The sequence below is a fragment of the Mustela lutreola genome, chromosome 9 (genome assembly GCF_030435805.1).
Source record: "Mustela lutreola isolate mMusLut2 chromosome 9, mMusLut2.pri, whole genome shotgun sequence".
NCBI lineage: Eukaryota > Metazoa > Chordata > Mammalia > Carnivora > Mustelidae > Mustela > Mustela lutreola.
In genome coordinates, this window is record NC_081298.1 from 59,724,183 (window position 1) to 59,741,742 (window position 17,560).

Here is a 17,560-nt window from a genome sequence, read left to right on the forward strand (position 1 = left end):
GGAGATGGCAGGGCCCATCGGCCCCTCCAGGTTGGTGGCTCCCCTGTGCAGCCAGCAGGCCATGACTCAGAGCTCCCTGAGGCCCATGTGTTTGCTTCTGGAAAGAAAACTGTGAGGCAGAGGCCAGGTCTTCTCTGGTCCCCAAGCACCTTTTGAGTGACCAGCTCCTTCCATTCCCAGCCCACCTGGCCAACAAGAGCACAGGCAGCAGCACAGGCAGCTCATAGCTCAGGGGAACTCCTGATCCTCTCTCTTGGAGATGAGAGGCCAATGGGAGACGAGCTCCTGTGTTTTCCTGCCATTTGAGACCAGAGGGGGACTTCCGGTGTCACCCACACCATGAATGCTTCTTCCCACAGAATTTTGTGGGGTGTGGTGGCTGGGACTGTGGTGCAAAACTGTCTGCAAGGGACTGTCCCTGAACTCCGAGAATCACAACCCAGGTACTCCTCGGGTCCCTCCCCATCACTGGCATGGAAACCAAGGCCTAGATGTTGACACACAGTCATGAAAAGCACAAATGAACAAATGGCAGGTCCTCAACCCCATGTCCTCCCCGACACACCACTTTCTCCAGAGGCCTTTGCTCCAAGCACAAGTCAATGAGACTTGGAATCCAACCACTGAGAAAATAGAGCCAAAATTTAACAAAACTGTGCTCACTACGGAGTTTTGGGATGATAAGACAGAGCCATTTGAAGACGGCCATGCAGCTTTTCCCACAAAGAGGAGGCTATCAGATGCAGGCTGCTGACAGGAAACACTTCTTATCTCGGGCTCCTGGGATGAACAGCTCCCCCCAGCTCCTCTGATCTTGGTGTGGAAAGTCTTTCCTAGTCTTTGTAAGCACTACAGAATCGAGAACAAAACCTCTGGGTAAGATCATAAGCTGCAGGTCTCCAAACTGCTAATTAAAACAAGTCTGGAGAAGGGGGTCTCAGCTTTGTTGTCCTCCCCACTCCTTCCCCATGAGCACTGAGATGGGGAGGGGGATTCCAAGCAGAATGCAGCCTTCTGTGGAAATACCCTACCTGAGCATGAAGCATTCTGCTTCCCCCACTGGGTTTGGGTCTGGCCTGGGGTCCACGATGGGCCTGGGCTGCTCCTGACCACGGCCTGCCCCTGCTGTGGCCTACATGGCATTCCACACAGGAAGGTCAGAAGGCCAAGGGCTCTGGGCAGGGAACCACCATGAGGGATTCCAAAATTAGGATCTCCCTTACTTCTTTCAGAAAGCAGTCAAGTTCAAACCTAACCAAGGCTGAGAAGACACAGGTGGTTTCACAGTGAGACACAGGATGGGTTCCCACTGTCACAGACCTGGCAGGTGGACATGGTTACCCTCTCCTCAATAAACACCCGGGGGAACCCCAGTTTCCATTCAAAACCTACTTCTGCTATGACCTTGATCATTAACACGGTACCAGTGATCTTCTATGGTCTGACTGAGTCATACGAAGTTTTTATTTCACTTCTTGGAGCCAATACTCTTTCCAGAGAAAACTTCTCCAATGTTCTAACAAAAGTGAACAGGGACCACCATTCTGATGGGCAGAAATCTAACTCAGATTGCATCTTTGCTCTCTGCACTGAAGAACACTAGTGATAGGAGAAGGTGGAAGTGAAGAGATCCCAGGACCTCCACCCCCATCCCCCAAGTGTCCCAGGACCACCAGCCATTCTGCCTGTGCAGGACAGCTCTGTGGTCTCCTGCGTGCCCCTTTAGATGGGCACATGCTAGTGGGAGGTCCATAAAAGGAATTCTCACAAGGACACAGCAACTTATTTTTCAACTTCACTGAGAGAGACTTAATATAAAAAAAAGTCATGCAGATTTGATATGTACAATTTGAGTTTGGACATAGGCACACACACACCTTGGCATTATCGCCCCAAACAAGGTAATAAACAAGTCCACCACCTCCAACAGATTTACTTGTTCTGGGTCTACAGATGGCTCCCAACTTCTAGTAGATTTTTTTGACTTTATGACGGCGTGAAAGCGACACCCATTCTGTAGAAACTGTTCCTCTAATTTTGAATCTGGATCTGTTCCCAGGGTAGCGAATGTGCTCCATCCTCTCTCATGATTCTGGGCAGTGGCCACGCAATGCCCCCGTCAGCCACACAATCATGAAATCAATGAGCAGCACAATGAAGACCACTCTGGTTTTCACTTTCAGTTCAGTATCCAATCAGTCACAGGATATTCAACCCTATTAGGAAATAGGCTTCATGTTAGATGATCCTGCCCAACTGTGGGCTGATGTAAGGGTTGTAAGCACATTTACCATGGATGAGGCCAAAGATGACGTTCACAGGTGTATTCAATACCTTTTTGACTTAATGATATTTTCAACCTACAATAGGTTTATTGTGATGTAAATGCATTCTGAGCCATGGATGATCTGTGATTTGCTAAAAACCTCCACCTCCCCGACCCCCCACTGGGACACACACAGGGCAGGAATGTACTTTTTGTTTTTCTGCAGGAAGGTTAAAAAAATAATAATAAAAAATTAAAACTTTCTAATTTTGGAACCTTGACTGCAGCAATGCTGTCATTCAAAGATCCACGTGATCTACTTCTTACTCTACTATTCTGTCCCACCTACATGCCTAGTCCAGTGGCTCTTAAAGGAGTGCTAGGTCACTCTGCAATCGAGCATGCACAAGTAATTATAACCCATGACCTCCTGGCTCATTTCCTGCGTTTATAAAACAGTGGTGGTGTGGGGAGAGAGAGAAGAGCCACATCATCTGGTTTTAAAAAGAAATTATGCAAGTTTATATGAAAATTCCTTTGTGAACTGTTGGGTATAATTCAGAGAATAGTGGAGAAAGGATAGAAATGCCCAGAACTCAGCTTCTACAATCTGTCAGAGAGAAAAGAAGGGGGGGGAGTGGGGACTTGCTTTTTTGTGTTTTTAATTGGTTTTTTCAGCTTTCTAAGAAGCCACACTGCTAGAGCATGTTGGGTAGGGGAGAAAAAGAAAAATGCTTGATTAAACTTCATCACTTCTACCATTAGAAAATGGATGATTTCATTACATTAAAAAAAAAATTGCAATTTTCTGAAGCTTCACTCTGCACAAAGGTGCTGTGGACATCTAAAGGGACATGGGGAGGACACAGCACATGGAAGTATACAGGTCCTCTTGCTCCCACAGATGATTTTTTCCAATGGTCTGCTCCCAAGTGTGGAGTCACCAGTACAAGGCGGCACTGAAGGCTGTCTGGGAACAGCACAAGGCCAAGTCCGTGGCCAGCTTCTGGTCTCTGCTTGGTCCTGAGATGCTGAGCTCAGGACTTCAGGAGGTGCAAGGCCCTCCTCCATGGGGCTGAGGTTCCTGTCTCCCACCCCTCAGCTCCTTCCCAAAGCTTTTCTTCCTGCTCCCTTCCTTAAGTTTCCAAAAGAGACTTGCTTCCAAACCATACTTGGTTTTTCTATGGGAAAAAATAAGCAAATAAATAAAATTCATGGTCTGGTAAGAATGAAAGGCTTCAGATCAGAAGATGTAGACACACAACCTACTCTTCCCTCACAAGTCCTAAGCTTTGGCCAAGCTGCTTAATCTTGGTCAAAATGCCAGCATGTGAGTTTGCCTCTATGAACATAGGCAATCACCTTTATCTCTCCCAAGGGTCAGTGCCTCTGCCTGTAAAATCAAGGTAATGAGATCTGTGTTTCAGATTAGAGGTTACAGTTGAGGTGGAAAGCCCTATGCCAGGCACCCAGCAAGTATGACTACCCCACCAGGTTATCTGTGGTAGAATCAACACTGCAGTATTTTTAGCAATTGCCAATACTTACTGAGTATTTATTTAATAAATTTATTTGATTAGCACAGATCTAGCCGCTACAAAAACTGGAAAACATCAAAGGCTATGGCTATCCCCAGACACTCAGTATCCCTTAAGACTGCAGTACTCCAGGTGCAGAGTCCCTACCCCAGATTCCTCAGGAGTCCCAATGAAGGGGAGAGTGGCAGTGAGGGGGCCAGGATGGTCCCTTCTATTTTTGCATAAATCAACAAGTTACTTCTAGATATCTCCATCTCTCAAGATCAGTTTTAGCCCTAAAAACTTAATGACCGAGAGATGGGTTTTGTATGTAAAACTTCTTTCTAAATAAACCTGTGGGCCAAGAGATACTAGCAGTCTCGTCATTTCTAAAAAAAAAAAAAAAAAAAGAAAAAGAAAGAAAGAAAGAAAAGAAAAGACAAAAGAAAAAAGCCTGAGATATGGTAAAAGTGAGGAGAAAAAAAATAAAATTTTCCTTTACTAAAATTAGTATTACTGGATAGGATTTTTATGAATGTAAGAGTGACAAATATGGTTGGCTTTCATTTTCTCCTGCCCTATGCAGGTTTAAAAAAAATCACTGCTGCTTCTGGAGTAGACAGAAAATAATGCATACAGACTTGGTATCAGACACTTAAAGTAAGCTGTTGTCAGATGTTTTATATAAGCCTTATGGTAACCACAAAGCACAAACCTTTAATACACAAAAAAGAAAGACAAAGCAATCTAGAGGCACCTGGGTGGCTCAGATGTTAAGTGACTGACTCCAGCTCAGGTCATGATTCCAGGGTTCTGGGATAGAGCCCCACATCAGGTTTCCTGCTCAACAGGAAGCCTGCTTCTCCCTCCCGCACTCCCCCTGCTTGTATTCTCTCTCTTGCTCTCTCTGTCAAATAAGTAAATAAAATCTTTAAAAATAAAAAAGAAAAGCAATCTAAGCATACCACTGGAGGAAATCATCAAATGACAAAGGAATTGACAAAGAGAAGAAAGGAGCAAAAGAATTACAAAAAGCAAGAAAACAATGAACAAAATGACAACAGTAAGTCAATAACTATCAATAATTACATTAAATGTAAATGGACTAAAATTCTCCAATCAAAAGACGGGCTAAGGGCACCTGGGTGGCTCAGTGGGTTAAAGCCTCTGCCTTTGGCTCAGGTCATGATCCCAGGGTCCTAGGATCAAGCCCCGCATCATTAGCCTGCTTCCCCACCACCACCCCGCCTTCTCTGCCTGCCTGTCTTCTTGTGATCTCTGTCAAATAAATAAATAAAATCTTTAAAAACAAAAACAAAAAACCACTTACATCAGTTCAATAGATCATCCAGACAGAAAATCAATACAGAAATTTATATGTAAAATAAATGCTAGAGTAGGCAGACTTAATATTTACAAAAGATTCTACCTAACATCAACACTATTTTTCTCAAATACATACAGAACATTCTCAAGAATATATCATAGGTTAGGCCACAGACAAGTCTTAATAAATTTAAGAGGACTAAAGTCCTATCAAGCATCTTCTATGGCTTGTAATGATATGAAACTAGAAGTCAATTGCAAGACAAAACGGGAAAGATCCACAAGTATGTGAAGACTAAACAACATGCTACTGAATGGATGAAAGAAGAAATCAAAAGGTAAATCAAAAAATATCTTGAGACAAATGAAAATGGAAACATCAAAAGTTATGGGACAGAGCAAAAACAGTTCTAAAATGTAAGTTTACAGTGATAAAAACCTACATTAAGAAAAAAACAGGGGTGCCCAGGTGGCTCAGTTGGTTAAGCAGCTGCCTTCGACTCAGGTCATGATTCCAGGGTCCTGGGATTGAGCCCCACATCGGGCTCCCTGCTCAGCAGAGAGCCTGCTTCTCTATCTTCCCTCTCCCTGAGGCTCTGCTTACTTATGCTCTCTCTCTAATTCTCTGTCAAATAAATAAAATATTAAAAAAAAAAAAAAGAAAAAAACAAAGACTTGCAAATGAAGTAACTTTACACCTTAAGGAACTAGAAAAAGAAGAACAAATGAAACACAAAGTTAGTGCAAGGAAGGAAATAACAAAGACCATGGTAGAAAGAAACAAAATAGAGACTAAAAAGGTAATAGAAAAGACCAGTAGCACTAAGAGCTGGTATTCTGAAAAAGATAAAATACTACATAAACCTTTTCCAGACTCTCCTAGAAAAAGAGAACTCAAGTAGATAAAACCAGAAAAGAAAGAGGGGACATTATAACTATACCATAGAAATACAAGGATCATAAGACAGTACCATGAAAAACTGTATGCCAACAAACTGAATTGCCTAAAAAGGGGGACAAATTCCTAGAACTATAAAACCTGTCAAGACTGAATTATAAAGAACTAGGAAAATCTAAACAGACTGATTATTAGTAAGAAGATTGAATCAATAGTCAAAAGCCTCCCAAAAAACAAAAAGTCCAGGACCAGATGGCTTCCTTGGTGAGCTCTACAAAGCATTGAAAGAATTAATACCAATCCTTATCAATCGCTTCTAAAAAACAGAAGAGGAGAGAACACTTCTAAACTCATTTTACAAAGCCAGCATCACTCTAAAACCAAAATCAGACAAAATTACAAGAAAATTAGAGCCCAATATCACTGGCAAGTATGGAAAAATCCTCTACAAAATACTAGCAAATTAAACAGCATATCAAAAGAGTATATGCCATAATCAAGTGGAATTTATTCCAGGATGCAGGGATAATTCAACATATGTAAATCAATGTGATGCACTATTTAAGAAAACAAAGAATAAAAATAATATGATAATCTCAATGGTTGTGGAAAAAGCATTTAAAAAAATTCAATATCTGCTAATAAAAAATCTCAGCAAACTGGGTATAGAAGAAATGTACCTCAGCATAATAAAGCCCACAGCTAATATCATACCTAACAGCAAAAAGCTGATGGCTTTCCTCAAAGACTAGGAACATGACAAGAATGCCATTCTTGCTGCTTTTATTTAACATAATAATGGAAGTCCAGGCCAGAGCAATTAGACAAGAAAAAGAAACAAAACAAAGAAGTAAAACTTCTTCTTTGCAGATGACATGATGTTATATATAGAAAACCATAAAGACTCCTCCAAAAAACTGTCAGAATAAACGAATTCAATGAAGTTGCAAGATACAGTATCAATATACAAGTATCAGTTGTGTTTCTCTACATTAACAAAGAACTATCCGGAAGAGAAATTAAGGAAGAGAAAACAATCACATTTGCAAGTGCATCAAAAAGAAAAAAATACCCAGCAATAAATTTAACCAAAGAGGCAAAACATCTGTACATTGAAACTGTTAAGACATAGATGAAAGAAACTGAAGAAAACACACAAAAATAAATAAATAAATAAAAACACAAATAAAAGATACTCCATGCTCATGGATTCTAAGAATTAATATTGTTAAAATGTCCATACAACCCAAAGCCATTTTCATTTTTTCTTAAAGATGTATTTATTTATTTATTTGACAGCAAGATCGCAAGTAGGCAGAGAGGCAGGCAGAGGGGGGGAAGCAGGCTCCCTGCTGAGCAGAGCGCCTGATGCAGGCTCGATCCCAGGACCCTGAGATCATGACCTGAGCTGAAGGCAGAGGCTTAACCCACCGAGCTACCCAGGCGCCCCTCAAAGCCATTTTCGGATTCAATGCAATCCCTATCAGAATTCCAATGGCATTTTCATCAGAAATAGAACAATCTTAAAATGTGTATGGAACCGCGGTGCCTAGGTGGCCCAGTAGTTTAAGTGTCTGCCTTTGGCTCAGGTCATCCCAGGATTCTGGGATGGAGCCCCAAGTCAAGTTCCCTGCTCAGTGGGGAGTCTGCTTCTCCCTCTCTCTCTGCCCCTCCCTGCCGCCAGTGCATTCACTCTTCCTCTCTCTCTCTCAAATAAATAAAATAAAATCTAAAATTTAAAAAAAATTTGTATAAAAGATCCCAAATACCCAAAGCAAATTTGAAGAAAAATAAAATAAAACAAAGGTAGAAGCATCGCACTTTTGATCTCAAGGTATCCTACAAAGCTATGATAAAGAAAACAGTAAAATGTTGGCATAAAAAGAGACACACAGATCAGTGGAACAGAACAAAGAGCCCAGAAATAAACCCATACATATATGGTCCAATAATTTTCAACAAAGGAGCTAAGAATACACAATAGGGAAAGAACAGTCTCTTTAGTAAATGGTGCTGGGAAAACTGGACAGCCCCATGCAAAAGAATGAAACAGACCACTAGCTTACACCATAATTAATTAACTCAAAATGGATTAAAGGCTTAAAACCAGAAAACACCTAAAAGAAAATGGGGGCAGTAAGTCCCTTGACATCAGTCTTGGCAATGAGCTTTTGGATTTGACACCAGAAGCAAAGGCAACAAAAGCAAAATAAACAAGGAGGATGACATCAAACTCAAAAGCTTCTGTACAGGGCGCCTGGGTGGCTCAGTGGGTTAAGCCGCTGCCTTCGGCTCGGGTCATGATCTCAGGGTCCTGGGATCGAGTCCCGCATCGGGCTCTCTGCTCAGCGGGGAGCCTGCTTCCTCCTCTCTCTCTCTCTGCCTGCCTCTCTGCCTACTTGTGATCTCTCTCTGTCAAATAAATAAATAAAATCTTTAAAAAAAAAAAAAAAAAAAAAGCTTCTGTACAGCAAAGGAAACCATCAACAGAATGAAAAGTAACCTAGAGAACGGAAGAAAATATTCACAAATCAGATATCTGATGAAGAGTTATTATCCAAAATATACAAAGAACTCCTACGACTCAACAGCAGAAACACCAACAAAAAGTGGGCAGCGGATCTGAACAGCACTTTTCCAAAGAAGACATCCAAATACTCAACAGGTACATGGAAAGGCACTCACCATCACTCATCATCAGGGAAATGCAAATCCAACTCACAATGCGATATCACCTTACACCTGTTAGAATGGCTATTAGCAAAAATACAAGTGATAACACGTATTGGCAAGTACTGGAGAAAAGGGAGCACTTTCTCCCTCTTTTTTTAATAAACATATAATGCATTATTTGTTTCAGGTGTACAGGTCTGTGAATTATCAGTCTTACACAATTCACAGCACTCACCATAGCACACGCCCTCCCCAGTGTCCATCACCCAGCCGCCCCATCCCCCCCAACTCTCCCCTCCAGCAGCCCTCAGTTTGTATACTGAGGTGAATCTCCTATGGTTTGTCTCCCTCTCTGGTTTCATCTTGTTTTCTCACTCTTGATGGAAAGATAGGTTGGTGAAGCCACTATTGAAAACAGTATGGAGGGGGCCCCCAAAATTAAAAACAGAACTACCAGATGATCCGACAATTCCACTTCTAAGTATATTTCCAAAGGAAATGAAAATGGGCTCTCACAGAGCTATCTGCACCCCCATGTTCACCGCAATTATTCACAACAGCTGAGATATGGGAACAGCCTAAGTGTCCAGAGATGACCAGATTCAGATGCGGTATATAAATACAACAGAATGTTATTCAGCCATAAGAAAAAAAAGGAAATCCTGACATTCTTGACAACACAGATGGACCTCGAGGCATTATGTTAAGCAAAATAAGCCAGAGAGCCAGACAGAGAGAGACAAATACTGCGTGGTATCACTCATTTGTGGAATCTTTAAAAAAATAAATAAATAAAAGTCAAACTCTTGAAACAGAGAGTAGCAAAGTGGTGGCCAGGGGCTTAGGGTGGAGGAAACAGGCAGAGATTGGTCAAGGGTATGACTTTTACCTGTAAGATGAATAAGGCCCAAGGATCTAATGTATAACACAGTGACTACTGTTGATAGATAATACGGTATTATTTAATTGAAATTTGCTAAGAGGAGGAAATGTAAATGTTCCCACATACACACACATGAAGATAAACATGTGAGTGATGAGTATGTTCATTAACTAGATGGTCAGGACTCTTTCACGGTGTATGTGGTGTATCAAAGCACCACAATGTACACTTTTAGTAACTTACAATTTTGTCCATCACAAACCTCCACGAAGCTAAAAAAAAAGAAGGAAACAACACCTAGAGGATCACAGGTAACATCTGCTCTCCAGTACTCGTATCAGCAACTGACAGTTCATGGAATCTGTGCCTCCTCTTCTTCCCTTCGCTCATGAGTCTTACCACCTAAGCCACGATCTTTCCTCCCCTCAGACACCAACATCTTCTACCCCCTTGGACTTCTCTCATGAAAATGTCTCTGCTAGTTTTTCAAAAGATAAGGAATTTTCAGCATAGTGTACAAGGCCCTTCACATCTAGCAAACCACCCAGCCCCCAATGCCAGTGAACTAGAGTCAGTCTTCAACATTCGTGGGAAGAATTAAGTGCAGGCTCTAATCCACAAACAGCGCCAGCGTAAACGAAGGGCTTTGCCACTGTGTTTCTTCCATGATTCCCCCTACCCACAGCAGCCAGGGTCAGGGCTAAGGAGTTCCCAAGACTGCTCTTCAACTTCCAAATGGGGGAGGCTCCAGGGAAGACAAGAATATAAGGCAGGGAAGTGTACCACCTGGAAACAGGGGCTCAGAACCCCACTTAGGCCCCTCTGAGAAGCAGCTGGGACATTCCTCCTTCCCCCTGCTCCCCCCAGCCAGCCCTAGGTGCAGGTCTCAACTGGGACAGGGCACACTTTGAATCCCGTTACTGGGGAAATGCATCTGAGGCTGTCATCCCACTTAACCACTTTACCAGGCTGGTGAGGTTTTCATTTCTTTCCAAAATATGCCCCTCGATAAAGGCACTTTTCCCGTTGCGGCTTAAAGGACCACAGACCAAAGAGCATGCTGGGCCCCCACTCATTATTGCTTAAATGATCTGGAGATTCTAAGAGCCATTACCCATAGAATCCACCTAGCCTGTCCTTGCCAAGGGGACCCACTATGCCTATGCACATGCATGCCCTCATTCTCTAAAACTCACTCCAAACACAGCTTCCTGTGACTTCCAGACACCTCTCTGAGGGACAGTCCCCTCTGCCTTGGGCACCAGGGACCCCAGCCAGAGCTGTCAGGGTCCTGCCCCTATCCCACAAGGGCTAGAGAAAAATGCTGTCTGGAGCTTATTTTATCTATTTTTGTAGCTGCTAAAACACTAAGAAAAATAATCTAGAATCCAGTTGGTGCTCACAATATTTATTACATGAATGGATGCATCTAAAGATTTTCCCATTGGATATTTAATCCAAACCACAAAAGTAATTTTTAAGAAGTTTTGGCCATGGATGTCATGAGCTTATAAAAATTAATTCTTTAAATTAATTAAAAATTTATTAAATTAATTAAAAATTAATTCTTTAAAGTAATATGGGTATGGATATTTTTGTAAGTATCTTTCCACGGTTATGAATGGTCCTCTACCTAATTGTAGGAATTGTAGGAATTGTAGGAATCAACCACTTGCCCAAGAGTCACTGACACCTGCGGAACACACTGCTGGGAGTGTGTGTAACCCCTCCCTGCCCACCACTCTCTGCGAAAGACAAACCTTCAGAGTCACTGGAGTGATTAAGGGTTTTAATATCATGAAGTGTCAGATGCTGATACTGACAAATTACTGATGAATTCTGATGATCAGCTTTGAGGATTTGTGCTCATTTTTTGCTTGTTGCCATGAAATATGTGACTAAGTCTTAAAAGGTTCCACTCCAATGGCAATTAAAAAAAATAAAACAAAACAAAACTGAAGTGCTCCGAGTAAGAGCTTTCCTGTGTAACAGAAATCTCCTAGGGTTGGACGTCTCACACCCCCAACGATACTTATCTTTTATCAGGTCTGCAAGAGAAACTTGGGTTTCTTTCCATTAACGCATGAGGGGGTGGAGAGCTAAGAAAAGACATGTCCAGGAAGCAGGGTCAGAATAAGTCTGAGCATAGCGGGAGGAAGGAAGGAGGGTGTAGAATCAGGCTGCACAACATTAACTCCGAGCTCTAGATTCCAAACCAGGACCTAGATTTGGAAATCACAACACTCTAAGTAAGTGAGACATGTCATTTCCTCCAAATGAAACCAGAAAGGATAATAAGGTGAAGACACCTAGACACTTAATCCTACCCTTATGAAATACTACATATTATTTCTGCGCTATTCTTGTTACCACACATCAGAAGGGAACATAAGTAAAATCAAGAAGCCTTCAAAAAAGAAAAAGAAAAAAAAGAAGTGGTCAAGGGGGCGGGGGGAACCCCACTCATAAAAAGTTTAATAGTAGTTTTAGACCAAATGAAAGACAATTCTAATTTATATTAAACTAATAAACTTAATGAATATCACACCAAGAGAGTTTACAGTCCAAACCTATAGATCCAAGAATAGTTTAAAACAAGTTGTGGCTAACACAGGCAAAATAAGGCTCTGAAGGAAAGCCCAGGAACTGGGTGCTCTCCCTACTGAGGATGAAACCGTACCTTCTCAAAAAGCACTCAGCACCGCCCAGCCAGAGAGAGACCACCAGATTAATCAGACGACCAAACCACAACTCTTTTTTTTTTTTTTTTAAGATTTTATTTATTTATTTGACAGAGAGAGATCACAAGTAGGCAGAGAGGCAGGCAGAGAGAGAGAGGAGGAAGCAGGCTCCCTGCTGAGCAGAGAGCCCAATGCGGGGCTCGATCCCAGGACCCTGAGATCATGACCTGAGCTGAAGGCAGCGGCTTAACCCACTGAGCCACTCAGGCGCCCCCAAACCACAACTCTTATATTTAAATCAAATGTCCCAAACAACATTTTAGGGCTGAGAAATCACTCTGTTATGCAGACAGCTGTTTTTGTCCAGTACCTGTTACTACAGGACCCCTGGACCTCCGAGCCCATAGGCTATCTTCTGGGTATAGTTTTAACACGCATGAGCCGATTTCCCATAAAAGCAAGCAAAACATTCCCCAGAATCCTTTACCTGTTTGCGTGTTTTCACAGAGACTTATCTTCCCAAGACCAAGGTCAGAAGGAACATTTACTCAACTAAAAGTAGCCTGAAGGCACTTCTTGTTTATCTCCTGCTCCCAAAGCAGCACAGAGAAGGCCTTGCTCAAGGCCCCACTTAAGACCACTGTTGGGCCGCAGAGATGGGCGCCAGGGCACTTACAGTGGGGGACACCCACCATTCTGCTTCCTAGCTACCCCATGCTGTCACGTGCTGACGCAGGAACAGCGATCCATTTTTGAACCAGAGCCCTTGGAAACTTGAACATGACGTGGCTCAGCTCATCAGGGCCACTTAACTGCCATTTAACTTAGGTAAAACCTATACTGCAGATCAAGCACTGGACTGAGACAAAAGCACCAACTTCTTGCATCTGTTTTAAGCAGGGCACTGCACACTTACCTTTGGCACTCAGTTGTAAGAGATGACTGGCAAATGCAGAATGCCTTGAAAAGTGAAATTGCCAGCTGGTGACACACTTGAAGTTACAAAGCTGCAGGGATTCTCCAAATTCTTGAAAAAAAACCCCAAATCTCAGCAGAGAATTATGATCTGGGCAATCACTCGTATAAAAGGAACATAGGGAATCTGAAAGGAAACAAGAAAAAAAAAACATTTATTAGGAATGCCTGCTTGCAAGAAACTGCATGATTATTTATTTGCCTGAAACCAGTATTTTTTTTAAAACTTTTTTTTTTAATTTTATTTATTTGACAGACAGAGATCATAAGTAGGTGGAGACGGACAGAGAGAGAGAGGGGGGGAAGCAGGCTTCCCACTGAGCAGGGAGCACCACTCGGAACTTGATCCCAGGACCCTGAGATCATGACCTGAGCCGTAAGGCAGAGGCTTTAACCCACTGAGCCACCCAGGTGCCTCATGAAACCGGTATTTTTCATACACCCCAGAAACAGGATGCTTTGCACCTACTGACCTCTACCCAAACAAAAGTATGCTCCTCCTCTCCCTTCGGCTCCCTGCTATCAGCTCTGAGGCTCTGTGGAGGGAAGAGATGGGGAAGGCCGGGACAGGTGGCTGCCAACAAGGTACCTATGTTCCCAAGATTCTTCCAGCCCTCCTCCCCGAGACAGCTCCTCCCCACACCCTTTAACCTGCCAAAAACAAAAGAAAGGTGTGCCAAGGGGAAAGGAAGCAAGTCTGAGAGCTTAATTAAAGCAGAAGGGTTGCAGAGAGCATGGATATTTAAATTTAGAGACTCGTTCCTCTTTTGGAGGTTTCCTGCCCCGGCCATTTACTGAGAGGTGGGAGATCCCCCTACTGGACCCATAGCCTTGTGCTAAAAACATCTGTGTTGGAAATCTGAGAATAGTATCCTGAAACTACAAGGAAGCTGAGACAGGAGAAGCCTGACAGAGGTGACCGGTAGCCTCTCCCTCCTGCTCCTGGACAGTCCACTGCTGCCTTATGTTCTCTGAACTTGGGTGGCTATTTTCAGTCCTTGCTGGCATTGTTGAGAGGTCCCTGAAGCTCTGCGGACCTCCAAGAGAGTTCAGTGACATTTTTAATTACATTTCAAACCTAGAGGGGCTCTGTCCTGACAGTTCACTCAGAGAAGATCTATTAATTCATCCCTGGCATGATTGTGACCCAAAACGTTAAATACCCCATAGAAAAATCAAATTCTATTTTAGTCAAATAGAAAAAGATAAGTCAAGTAGGACTTTCATAAAAATGTTATACAGCAAGTTCATAAATTTTGATTAAAAAATTAATTCCTCTTTGTGCACTCTAGCATTATTTTAAAGGCTGCATGATTTTTTTCAAGATTTATTTACTTGAGAGAGAGAAAGAGAAAGAGAGCAGGGGAAGGAGGAGGGGCAGAGGGAGAGACAGTCTCAAGCAGACTCCACACTGAGTGTGGAACCCAACGTAGGGCTTGATCTCTCAACCCTGAGATGCAGATTCACGCAGAATCAGGAGTAGGACACTTAACCAACAGAACCACCCGGGAGCCCCCGAGGCTGCAGGACTTGGAAAAAAAAAACAAACAAACACACAATTTGACAGGGAAAAGGTGATGCTGGAACACGAGAGGAATACTAGATTGGGGCAAGACAGTAAATGTGGACCTGGACAATTACACCCTTCCCGCTGCTGAATGTTGACGATAAAATGACAGGGCTTCCAGAAATAGATTTGGAATCTGGACTCAGGTCCTAGCCAAGCGTTGTATTTCCTTTTACTGCGCTTACCGAAGAAAGCCGCCGACTAAACAGTCATGCCCACAAATGCCACCTCCGTATTAGTATTTTCAGAGGTATAAGCTGGATTTTTTAAATTTTAACTGAAAAGCGAATTTAGCTGGGTTGGATCCCCTAGGCCATGGTGAGGGGGCGGCTAGAAGAGCTGTCTGGGCATACAGCCCTCGCTCTGGACGCACCATGCTCTCACCAGTGAGATTTTTAAACTCTCATAATAACCTTCCACAATAGCTATCAACACCTACTTTTTCACAAATTAACTTTCTCCGGGAAGTGAAGGGTTTTCCTTAACAGTCTTCAGGGAGGAATGCAGGCCTCCGAAATTCTAGACCCACCACAGCAATGGCCAGCCCTGTGCCCCAGCTGACGTCTTCACCAGTCCACAGCTGAGGAACTACGGGCGGGATCTGGAAGCCCAGTCCTCTGATACTCAGTGTCATGGGTAAGGTGGAAAAGCCAGGTGGAACAGAGCAGAATTTGAACACATGGAGGAGCTCCGATCAAAGCGGCACCATTTCAAGTTCCTTCCAAGGTGCCCGTGGCTATCTGGGATTCAAGCTGCAGCATTTCCTTGGAGAAAAGCATTTCATTGACAAGCCATCAATGAAATGGACGTACACCTCAAATGGAAATAAACAGAGGGGTCAAACCTCTGTTATCTTGGGTTTCAGGGTAGCCTGCCCATGGCCCATGTCTAATGGGTCGGGTTATTAGCATGTTCAAACCTCTGTTAAGGAAAAACACTTCAAATCAGATCTTAAGTACAAAGATCCAACCCCATCAGGAAAGCAGACACTCTTGTGCGAAAACCACCCCCGACTCCAAACACTACCAGGCACAGGGTCAGCTGGGGCGCAGAAGGCTCTCACCTGAGAACCCACTCAAGGCCCGTCTACACAGCACACTTCAGGCAGATGGGACTGTATGCAATGGGTCTATGTTTTCCTTTGAAAATATTTCTCCCCTAGCTCCCTGTACATCTCACTTTAGAAACACAAGAGGAAGAGGCATGATCAGAAAGGAATTAACCCTAATACCAAATATATCTCCCTCTCTGCATTATTTTGGACCCCTAATAACAAAAAATTTCATCTCTGTGAAATCCACAAGATTATCCGAATTCTCTGTAACACTGACGTTTTCTTTTTTTTCCAACTGTGTTTTGAAAAACCCAAGCCACAACGTGGGGCTTTTCCCTGGTCTTTAGTGTGTATGGGGTGGGGGGGAGCAGGGGGGGCGGGCAGCACTTGCTTCCACTGTGAGGGCTTGCGTGTCTCAGGGCCTCGATGTGCGTGCCTCGGAGCACTGCCGGTCCTGGGGCCACAGCCTGACCCCGAGATGCCCCTGTTGACTAGCCTAGCCTCACTTAAACTTCCAGTGCCTGGGGCAGCAGGAGACTCGTCTTGGTCCCAGGCAGTTTCCTTCACACCTGTAAGGAGGTCCAGCGTGATGTCCGTCATGAACGCACTTCACGCCGGAGAGTCACTAAGGGTTAGTAGGAGGGCATGTGCATGCCCCCTTCTGCTGATGGCCATGTGCTGGACTCGACGGCTTGGTGGCCAACGTTCCCGGCTCTTCCAGAGCCTCAGCCTGAGCGCCCAGGGGATAGATACCACTTTACCTCCTTGAGTCACAGAAACGGAGCCACATCACGGGCAGGGAGGAGCAGGGTTTGTCCTGGTCCCAGTGAGACCTGGCACTGGTATTCTGCCCTCCTGATGATCCTGCGAGACAAACCCTATCACTGAGCTCAGAAGCTAAAGCAGCAGATATGGCCCAACCGGAACCTGAACCTCCCCTGGTATGATTTCAAAGCCCAGCCTCGCTCTTTCTTCTCAAAAAAGATCACCATTGACATGTCAAGCCTGGACACTCAGGCGAGGTCTGCCGGTGGCCTCCGTCGGGAGTTGTCTGCTACCCCGGGAGGCCGGCTTCAGCCTCTCCAGTGCAACGGCAAAGGGGCCAGCCCGCGAAGGGACACACCGCTTTGTTTTCAAAGGAAGGGTCCCTATTAGATGTTAACGCAGCAAACCCAGAATTGCTGAAAACCACGATCTGACTGGGTCGAGTACAACACAAAACCTACACACTCGCAGGGCGTCTCAGGTGGGCATCACAATTCAATCTTACATATGCCACACACACCCAGAGAACCCCCCAGACCCCTAATCTATAGACCGCACAGAAGGCAATTATCTTTCTTCTTTCCTGTGGGTGGGAATCACGTGACTATCCTAGGCCTCTGGGCTCATGAATGCCACAGCCTCCTCTCATCCTTACTGTCCCTCCTCACTCTCCCCAAGTGAGACCCCTCTTCAGAGCACGTGGGCCCCACGGTGGTCTAAGGGACATTCAGCTCAGAACAAATATGGAAGGTCATCGCCTCGGGTCAGGCTGCCTTGCTGACTTCTGGCACTACAAACTATATTTCATTCCTACGAAACTACTTGGTGGAAAACTTTATTCCGGGGCAAAAGTGCTCATTTCAGACACGAACAAAGCTACACAAAAGTCTCCCTGAATTGCTTGGGCTAAAACTCAAGCCCGGTTTCCTCCCCCATGCCTGGTGGTTCCCGGTCA

At 44.0% G+C, this 17,560-nt stretch overlaps 1 protein-coding gene across 1 annotated transcript in view; it reads right to left on the reverse strand.

Annotated features, from left to right (window-relative positions):
• Positions 1–17,560, reverse strand: part of NCK2 (NCK adaptor protein 2) — a 149,870-nt gene that overhangs the window by 60,990 nt on the left and 71,320 nt on the right. Inside the window, exon 2 of the mRNA XM_059134318.1 lies at positions 13,161–13,346. The gene's annotated coding sequence lies outside the window, so the exon portion shown is untranslated. The remainder of the gene's footprint in view (positions 1–13,160; positions 13,347–17,560) is intronic.